At 42.0% G+C, this 10,252-nt stretch overlaps 1 protein-coding gene across 1 annotated transcript in view; it reads left to right on the top strand.

Annotated features, from left to right (window-relative positions):
* Positions 1-1,670: 1,670 nt before the first annotated feature.
* LOC102477701 (monocarboxylate transporter 1) overlaps positions 1,671-10,252 on the top strand; it is a 27,510-nt gene continuing 18,928 nt past the window's right edge. The window contains exon 1 of the mRNA XM_027772294.1: positions 1,671-1,808. The gene's annotated coding sequence lies outside the window, so the exon portion shown is untranslated. The remainder of the gene's footprint in view (positions 1,809-10,252) is intronic.

Below are 10,252 nucleotides of genomic sequence, written 5' to 3'. Positions count from 1 at the left end.
ATTCTCCTGTTTTGTTTATTTTTGTGGGCTATAGTATATATCAATTTGTCAGCAACCTATAGGGTTGTGCAATGCATGAACGAACTCCCTAAAGGAGGGAGGGAGGGATGAAATTGCCATAGGACAGGAAGGGTAGGGGGTGGTGGTGCTTTCTCACTTTTCCTCTCTCAGTGACTCTCCCCAGCAAGAGCATGTGCCCTTTGGCAAAAAACTAAAAACAAACAAAAAACCTCTCTCACCAAAACTTTCTAATGAACCTATGAAGTCTATTCTGTTACATTTGCAATTTCAGAGTCGAACAAAAAGGCCCAGAGTTTAAGAAACTTCCCAGAAGTCACTGAACTAAAGTACCAGGCCCCAGCTGGCATCCAAACATGGCCGAGTCCACAGCCCAGGCTCCGGCTTTCCCCGTGTCCATTCAAAGGCTGCCAATCCCTCCCCTTGCAGTCGCTTGCCGGCTACCCCACATGCATCACTCCCATACTTCAGAGACAGCCTCATGTGCTGCCGGGGTCCAGCCTCGGCGGGGATGGGTTGACTCGTCAGAGGCAATGCTGGAAAGGAAGACTAAGGTCTTGGTGCCTTTTCATGCATGTCCTCAGCCGGACACCCCCAGAGATTGCTCTCTGAGGAGTGACAACTGTTTGGAATCATCGTGCCTTTTTATTGAAAATGTGATACATGCAAGTAAATGGGAGAGAGGCTATGTGTTCTAATTATCAATTCATAAGGTTTTAATAATCTCAAGTACAGATATTAGTTCTTATGGATCTCAATAAAGAATGATATTTATATAATTCTATAGAGATCTGAGATTTATTTAAAGGAATCCTAATATATTTACCTATCCTGAAAGGGTGAAGTTAGTGTTCACTTGGTGAGGGCGGGGATACAGCCTTTTCAACTGGTGGTGAAGTGACTAATGAGTTAATGAAAAACTTTGTGGCACACCTAGGCATTCTATTGTGCTTGTGTTGCCACTGTCATGTACCTTGTCAGAACATTAGCTACAGTGAGGCAGGGATGTCCTGGGTCAGTTTCTGCCTAAGAGGGAATTTTTAAGTTTATATTAAATGTGTTTTGAATGGCCTTCCAAAGATCAAGACGAACTTTAGCACACCCTTTATTGTGCCCAATGAAGCACTGTAATAAACAGTAAGTGATCAGGGTAAAGGAGAGTGGTCGAGGAATTTTGGGAAAATCTTACTACAAAGATGTATGAGAAAACTATGTAATTCTTTTATAGTAGTATATCAGAGAGTCAGAGGGGGGAATCACTTCCCAGCAAGGCTACTACATTTCCCAGAGCGGATAGCAGCAAACCACCATGCTGACATGCTAATTGACCCAAGCATTTTTCCAAGGTCAGGAGCGTACAGTAGCAGCGGTGCCAAGTACTGAACCAACCCCGAAGCGGTGCTCAAAGGTCAAAGGGCTCAGACGGGTCCTGGAGCCCCGCCGGGTTGGACTCCTGCAATGTGCGACTTATCTCTTTTCTCTGAAAAAACTCGGGGGCTGAGACCGACACCTTCGACCGGCTGCGTGCAGGTGGACTGGAGGCTCCCGGGAGTCCCGGGGCGATGAGCGGGCCAGCATGCGCCGGATTGGCCAGCGGAGTCTCGGGCAAGGGGCTGTGCCGAGAGAGCGGGCTCCGCCCCCCGTGCGCATGCTCTAGCTCCCGCAGGTTATAAGGCATCTGCGCCCACCGAGGCAGGCAGTCTGGAGAGCGCTAGGGGTGGGCGCTACCTGTTACCTACCTGTTACCTATCGTGCTGCCCTGCCTCGCCCCGCCAGTCCTGTCCCAAACGGTTAGTTGATTCCCCGCTTCCAGCGGCCGCATTGGACTTTGCTACCCACGGGGGGTTGGAGGGATTCTCAGGGAAGGTCTCCGGGGAAGGTGTCTGCGGGAACCAGGGCACTGTGGTCGCCGGTAGCTGCGTGGCTTCGGAGCGCTGCGTGGGTGAGGGTGGTATGGTCAGGTGTCCCGGTCACCTGCGGGCGGTGGAATGTGTTGTGCTGCCTTGGATAATCGCTTCGTCCCCAATGGGATGCTTTTGTTCTGTAAGGGCTGCATTGGGTTGACGCTTGGTTAACCTAACCTCTGGCTTTCCAGCTCTCTGCAGGGTCTATCTCCGGGGCAAGAGATTTGGGACGGAGTGGAGATGGCGTGGGGTTGGGTTTTGGCGTTGTGGCTTGCAAACCCTTTTTCTTTAAAAAAAATTTTTTTTGCCAGAGTATGTAAGCTCACGCTAAAGAGATAGTTGAGTGAGAGGGAAAATGAGAACTTACCCTCTAAGGGAGATGGCCACGCAGCAATCCCTTCTCCTCCAGTGTCCTCTTGGGATTTGGGACACGCATGGCGTGTGCGTGGTGTGTTTTTCAAGCTGACTCAAACCCCACAGTTGGCCATATGGGATCAAGTGCCTTAGTCACTGTGGCCAGTGACTTGTTAACCCTCTAATCTTTAATATCTATTTGTTCTAACCAGAATCTTCTCACCTTTAACTTCTACTTCTTTAAAAAAAATTTTTTTTTTAAATTTCAGTTTAACAGAGAGGGGTGGGGGGAGGTGGAGAGAAAGCAAGGCGCTAGGTCCAGGACTTGAACAGCAGTCAGCCTTGTGGGAGTCCAGCACCCCTAACCACCACACCACAGGCTGGCCCTAACTACCTCATCCTGACAAATTCTCCTCATTGCTTGATTCTTCATGATTTTGTTCTGCTAGTATAAATTCCTTTTTCGTTTGCTTTCTTTTCTCTAACACATCATAAGTTTCTTTTTAAAAAAGAATGATTTTATTTTATTTATTATTATTGTTATTTTTTAATTTGATCAGAGAGAGGATTGTTGTAGATCCCAGCCTATCTCAAGTTTTCTTTGTTCCTTTTTCTTTTGACTATTTATTTTAATTTGACCACAGAGAGACAGAGTGAGAGAGAGAGAGGGAAAGTAAGAAAGTAAGCCGCCAGGTCCGGAACTTGAACCATAGTTGGCCACGTGGGAATCCAGTACCCTTAATTACCACACTTGCCTGCCCCTCAAGTTTTCTTCATTACTCAGAGATGAACTGTGCAACCTTGGCTCAGAACTAAAGGACAGGGAGTGGGACAATCTTGCTGGGCAGAAGTGGACCCCCCCAGCTCCTGCACTCAGCCTCTTCCAGCACCTCCCTCTGCCTGCTGAAGGGCTGGCCTCACCCAGTATTTTGCTCGATTTATTTTTCTGCACACCAGAAGTGAATCTTATAAAAGCTTGTAATTATGAGAGAAAATTTGGTAGCTCTATCTAAAAAGACTCCCAGCAAAGGGTTTTATGGGATGTGATATAGCTTTCCAGAGCAAAAACAAAAAGCAAGGTAGGGACCAAGTACCTGTATCCAAGTACCTGCAACCAAGAGCCACCCAGTGCCGGCAGAGACCTTTACCCAGGATGACCTGTGCTGTGGGAGACCAGGCCCACTGGTGTGGGGGCAACTTTGAGTGGCACCTACACCAGTCGTGTGTCTTCTGTGCAGAAAGTGGAAGGTATATTCTGTATTCTCTCAAGGACTTTCACTTACCTTGTTTACTCCATCTCTGAATGGGAATGGGCAGGAACCGTGTTCCTCATCATATCACGGCAGAATCACACCCATGCTCATGACTATTCAGAATCATGGGGGAAATCTCTGAAGGAACCGAATCTGATGGCTAGAACTGCAGTGGCTTCTGGTTCGGATTTGATTCTAATTTCTGGACTAAAGGAGGAGGACTAGGAGCTTGAGATGTTAGGAGAAGGTTGAACTCTCTCCTCTAGAGCGTTCCCGGGCCATTTGTCCCAGATTCCTGTAGGACCTGACCCAGTGCTATAGCACCTGGACTATTGCTGACAGGGCTACCCCAGTAGAACTTGTTTGTCCTCATCATCTCTCTGTCTTGCTTCTCTGGCCAGGAGGTCCTGAGGCAGTTTGGAGCAAGGCAGAACCTCATAAGGAAATGTTTGAATGAAAACTCAAATGCTTCTGGGAGAACAGGAACAACTGAAGAGTCATCATAGTTGGTGTATTTTTTTTTTAAGAGGGATTTTTGCAGTAGGGTGCATACACTTGCCAGAGAGACAGAGAGAGACAGAGAGACAAAAAGTGAGAAATCACCCCCTGGGGGGTATGGCTACAACGCAATCCCTTCTCCTCCATTCTCCTGTTGAGATCTTGGGCACGCACACACTTGCGCCTGGCATGAGTTTAAGCCGCTGGGTCTGGAACTTGAACCACGGCCAACCACATGGTAAGCCAACAACGTAACCATTATGCCATCTGCTGTTCCCCAGGTTCTTGTATTTTGTAGTGGCATTGCCCTGATGCGATGAACAAATTACAAAATAAATGAACATTTCTTAGATGCCTGTGCACCTGTGTTCACATTACTGGGGACAACTAGCTCTATAAAATTTGTATGTTTTTTATTAACAATCTAAAATAGATAAAACATTGCCTCAATTTTGTGCATGAGTGGGTGACCATCCTCTCAAAAGGAAAACACTGTGTATTTGTATTTGATTAAATTCTGAGGGCTGGCCCTGTCATCTGGTGGTTAAGTGCTGTGTATTGGGAACCAGATTCCACAGGGTGGCCTATAGTTCAAATTCTGGCACTAGCAGCTTGAAAAACACAGAGTGCTTGTGTATGCATGCCCCGTTAGGTGGTGTTTTCTCTGACTGTCTCTGTCTCTCTATCTCTCGGACTCTCTCTGGTGAGGACATGCACCCTCTGGCATATATTTTTTTTGAGAGGTTTTTGCTATAGGGGTATATGCTCGCCAGAAAGACAGAGAGAGACAGAGAGACAGAAAGTGAGAAATCACCCCCCAGGGGGATGACCATGCTGCAAACTCTTCTCCATTTTCCTGTTGAGATCTTGGGCACGCACGCACATGCGCCCAGCGTGAGTTTAAGCCACCAGGTCTGGGACTTGAACCGTGGTCAACTCCGTGGGAGTCCAGTGACATAACCATTATGCCAATTGCTGGTCCCACTGTCTGGCATATTAAAAAGAAAAAGAAAAACATGCCAGTGCGTGTGGGTGGGTATCCAATATCCTAATGGGTTGGAGAAATGTAGGAAAAGGATTGAGGCATGACCACACTGCATAGGGAAGTGGTTTCTCCTCTCTCTCTGGCAAGCACACATACTCTCTGGTAATAAAAAAATAAATAAATGCTGACACAAAATTATATGTATTTATTTTATTATATAGTTTTACAGAGATTTTTGCTGTAGGGCATGTGTCCTTGCCAGAGAGACAGAGAGCCAGAAAGTGAGAAATCACCTCCTAGGGGTACGGCCGCTGCAGTCCCTTATCCTCCATTCTCCTCTCTGGATCTTGGGCATGCACGCACATGTGCCAGCGTGCGTTTTAAGCTGCTGAGTCTGGGACTTGAACCAAGGTCAACTACATGGGAGTCCAGTGATGTAACCATTGTGCCATCTGCTGGTTCCCAAATGGTATGAATTTTATTGTAAGATTAGCGAAGAACATAGATGTGTGTTTAATATTTCAATAATAAGTTTACACAAGAGAAGACCACCTGGTCTTGTGATATACTTTAAACAGTGTATGGGCCAGCAGAAGGCATGGAGTTTAAGGTAGCTGGATCCCATATGCCCAACTCTGCAGTTTGAGTCCCAAATCTTTCAGCTTGAAAATCATGCTGGGCACGTGTGTGTGAGTGTCCAAAGTCCTGAGAATAGAATGGGAGAGATTGCAGTGTGGCCATCCCCCATGGAGGTGGTTTCTCACTTTATTCTCCTACCTCTCTCTCTTTCTCCAGTGAACACATGTGCTCTAGAGCAAAGCTTAAAAAAAATGGAAAAATAAATTTTGTATTAATATACATAGAAAAATGTCGGGACCAGCAGTTGGTGTAATGGCTGTGTCGCCAGACTCCCATGTAGTCGACCGCGGTTTGAGTCCCGGACCCGGTGGCTTAAACTCATGCTGGGCATGTGCGCATGCGTGCACAAGATCTGAGAGGAGAATGGAGGAGAAGGGATTGCAACATGGCCATCCCCCCTGTGGGCGGGTGATTTCTCACTTTCTGTCTCTCTCTCTTTCTGGCAAGTGCACACACCCTATAGCAAAAAGAAAACCTCTCCTAAATAAATAAATAAATAAATAAATAAATAAATAAATAAATAGTAGTCTAGACCTACCCACCATGACAGCATTAATCTGATTACAGCAAAACAGTACCCATCTTATTTTTTAAATTTAATTTTTTTCTTATTATTTTTTTAAATGTTTGATCGCTGTACATCATTTGGCTTGTAAAGAGAATTTACCCAACATGAAATACACCCCAGACCCGTCCAGTTGAGAATACTATACACATTATCATCAACAGGTAATAAACCATTTCTGTGTCCCACAAATGTCTTACCTCTCTATTTTTTTTCTCCCTGATCTCCTTCTCTCTACTCTTCCCCCTCCCACCCTTCTTCCCACACTGTCTCCACTGTCCATAACTATTTTCACTGCTTTTATGTCTTCTCATCTTTACCATAGAGGGTGGACAATCAATATTTATTAAGTAGAGACATACAATGTCTCTTTCATAGCCTGGCTTGCTTCACTCAGCAATAAATCTTCCATATTTGACTACTTTCTATCAAATGCCAGGGTCTTATTTTTCATGGCTGAATAGTATTCCATTCTATTCAGTATATGTGCCACACTTTTTCAATACATTCATCTGTTTGTGGACATTTGGGTTGGTTCCATGTCGTAGCAATCAAATAATGCCTCAATAAACATTGATGTGTGCAAGCGCTTTTCTGACTAAGCATTCTCCTGTCCTTTGGGTAGATTCCAAGGAGTGGAATTGCTGGATCATATGGTAGTTCTATTTGTAGGTCTTTGAAGAACTTCATATTGTTTTTCCCACAGTGGCTGGGCCCATTTGCATTCCCATCAACAGTGTAGGAGAGTTCCCCTTTCACCAAACCCCACCAACACTTATCATTTTTTAAAGAATTATTTAGTCAGTTTTATTTATTTATTATTGTTATTTAATTTGATGAGAGAAGGAGAGTGAAAAATCAAGCCACCAGGTTCAGGACTCGAATGACAGTTGGCTATGTTGGAGTCCAGCACATTAACTACCCCGCCACTTGCCGGCCCCCACACTTACCACTTTTTGTATTTTTAATCTTCACCATTCTGACAAGGTTAGGTGTTATCTCTTTGTGATTTTAATCTGCATCTCCCCTGTGATGAGGGATGCTGAGTATTTCTTCATATGTTTTTTGGCTTTTCATATGTCTTCTCTAGAGTTTTTTGTTCAGCTCATTTTCCCATCTTTTAATTGTGTTAATCATTATTTTTCAGGTAAGATGCTTGAGTTCCCTGATATTCTGGCTATCAGTCCCTTATCTGGAGCATAGTTTACCAAAAATATTCTCCCATTCTGAGGGTTGTTGATTCACACTAATTACTGTGCCCTTTGCTGTGCAGAAACTTCTTAATCTGATAATCCCTCTTGTCTGTTTTGGAGTTTATTGCCTATGCTTTGGGAGTCTTATTTAAGAAGTCTTTGCCTACCCCAGTGTATCCCAGAGTTTCCCCAGTGTTTTCCACCAGTAGTTTGATAGCTTTAGGTCTTAAGTTTAGATCTTTGATCCATTTTGAGTTGGTTTTTGTTAACTGGGAAAGATGGGGATCCAGTTTCATCTTTCTGCAGGTGGATCCCAGTTTTTATAGCACCATTTGCTAAAGAGGTTTTCCTTTTCCCACTGGATTGTCTGGTATCCTTTGTCAGAAGTTATTTGGCTGTATGTTTTGGGGTTTATTTCTGGGGTCTTTATTCTTTTGCATTGGTCTACCTGTCTGTTTTTGTACCAGTACCATGCTGTTTTTATTATCATAACTTTATAGTATATTTTGGGGTCATGGGATAAGATGCCGCCTACTGCACTCTTCTTGCTCAGGATTGCTTTGGCAATACGAGATCTTTTATGATTCCAGACAAATTCTGTGATTGTCTTTTCTAGATATGTGAAACATGTCTCTGGTAATTTGATTTTAATTGCATTAAATATGTCCATTAATTTGGGTAGAATTGCCATTTTGATGATATTAATTCTTCCAAGCCAAGAACACGGGATATCCTTCTACTTTTTTATGTCTTTTTCAATATCTTTTTAAAGATTTTCATAATTTTCCTTGTAAAGGCCTTTGACTTCTTTGGTTAGGTTTATCCCTAGGTATATTATATATTTGTAGCTTCAGTAAAAGGAATTCCTTTCTTCAGTTCTACCTCGATCAACTTGTTGTTTGTATATAGTGATGCTATAGATTTTTGGATGTTGATTTTGTATCCTGTTACTTTATTGTATTCATTTAATAGTTCAAGAAGTTTTTTTCATGGATACCTTTGGGTCTTCTATGTATACCATCATGTCATCTGCAAATAAAGATATTTTCAACTCTTCTTTGCCTATTTGAATGCCTTTTATATTATTCTCTTTTCTGATTGCATTGGCTAGGACTTCCAGTACTATATTGAAAAGGAGAGTAGAAAGTGGGCAGCCTTATCTTGTACCCGTTTTTAGTGGAAAAGCTTTCAGTTTTTCCCTATTCAGTATATCGTTAGCTATAGGTTTTTCATGTATGGCTTTTCTTGTGTTGAGAAATAACCCTTCTATGCCAATTTTGCCAAGAGTCTTAATCATGAAGGGATGTTGTATTTTGTCAAACACTTTCTCTGCATCGATTGATATGATCATATGGTTTTCATCTTTCTTTCTGTTAATATGTCATATTATGTTTATGGTCTTGCGTATGTTGAACCATCCTTGAGTCACTGGAATAAAGCCTACCTGGTCATGATGACTAATCTTTTTTATATGTTGTTGGATACAATTTGCAAGTTATCTTGTTGAGAATTTTTGCATCATATTCATTAGAGATATTGCTCTGTAGTTTTCCTTTTTTGTCATGTCTTTATCTGTTTTGGGAATGAAGATGATGGAGGCTTCATAAAATGAATTTGGGAGGTTTCCTTCTTTTTGGATCTTTAGAAATAATTTGAGCAGAATAGGGGTTGACTCTTCTTGAAAAGTTTTGTAGAATTCAGAAGTGAAACCATTAGGACCTGAGCTTTTCTTTGTTGGAAAGTTATTTATTACTGATTTAATCTCATGCCTTGTTATGGGTCTATTCAGGCTTTCTTTGTCCTCCTGATTCAATCTTGATAGATTATATGTGTTTAGGAATTTGTCCATTTCCTCCATGTTCTGTTGTTTGTTGGCATGTAAGTCACTCATAGTATTCTTTAATGATGTTTTGTGTTTTTATTGTGCCAGTTGTAATATTGCCTGTTTCATTATGTCTTTATTTATCTTGTTTCTTTCTTTCTTCTTCTTAATCAGTCTAGCTAATGATGAGTTGATCTTGTTAATCTTTTCAAAGAACCAGCTTTTGCTTTCATTTATTTTCTGTTTCATTTATTTCTGCTCAAATCATTATTATTTCTTTTCTCCTGGTACGTATTGTTTTTTGTTGTTGTTTTTGCAGTTCCTTAAGGCATGATGTTAGGTTGCCTGTTTGCCACTTTTCCATCTTTTTCTTATGTGTAGTAATTGCTATGAATTTCCCTCTTATGACTGCTTTTGTGGTGCCCCATAGGTTATAGAAACTTGTGTACTCATTATTATTTCCATAAATCTTTTGATTTCAGACTTAATTTCTTCAGTAGTTGCTAAGTCATTCAGGAGTAGGTTGTTTAGTTTCAATGTGTTTGTATATTTTTGAGGATTTTTCTTGAAATTAATATCAAGTTTAATTCCATGGTTAGAACAGATGCTGGACATGGTTTCTATGCCTTTGAATCTGTAGAGGTTTGGTTTGTGTCTTATCGTATGACCAATCTTTGAAAAAGTTCCATGTGGGGGGTGAGAAAAATGTGCATTTTGTGGTCTTAGGATGGAAGGTTCGATAGATGTCTGTCAAGTCCATTTGATTTATATTGTCGTTTATGTCATGTATCTCTCTGCTTATTTTTTTCTAGATCTGTCTAAAGGAGATAATGGGTTGTTGAGATTATAGTGTTACAAACTATCTCTCCTTTTAGCTCTAGCAGTCTTTCCTTCATGTATTTAAGTGCTCCTGAGTTGGGTGCATAGATATTATAAGCGTTATGTTCTCTTGATGAATTAGCTTTTACTACTATATACTTGTCTCTTCTTACGGTTTTTGTCTTAAAGCCTATTTTGTCTG

This window comes from Tupaia chinensis, unplaced genomic scaffold (genome assembly GCF_000334495.1).
Source record: "Tupaia chinensis unplaced genomic scaffold, TupChi_1.0 Scaffold000270_2, whole genome shotgun sequence".
In the NCBI taxonomy this organism is placed as follows: domain Eukaryota; kingdom Metazoa; phylum Chordata; class Mammalia; order Scandentia; family Tupaiidae; genus Tupaia; species Tupaia belangeri.
Note: the sequence above shows the minus strand (reverse complement) of the source record. Positions and strands in the feature narration are given on the sequence as shown.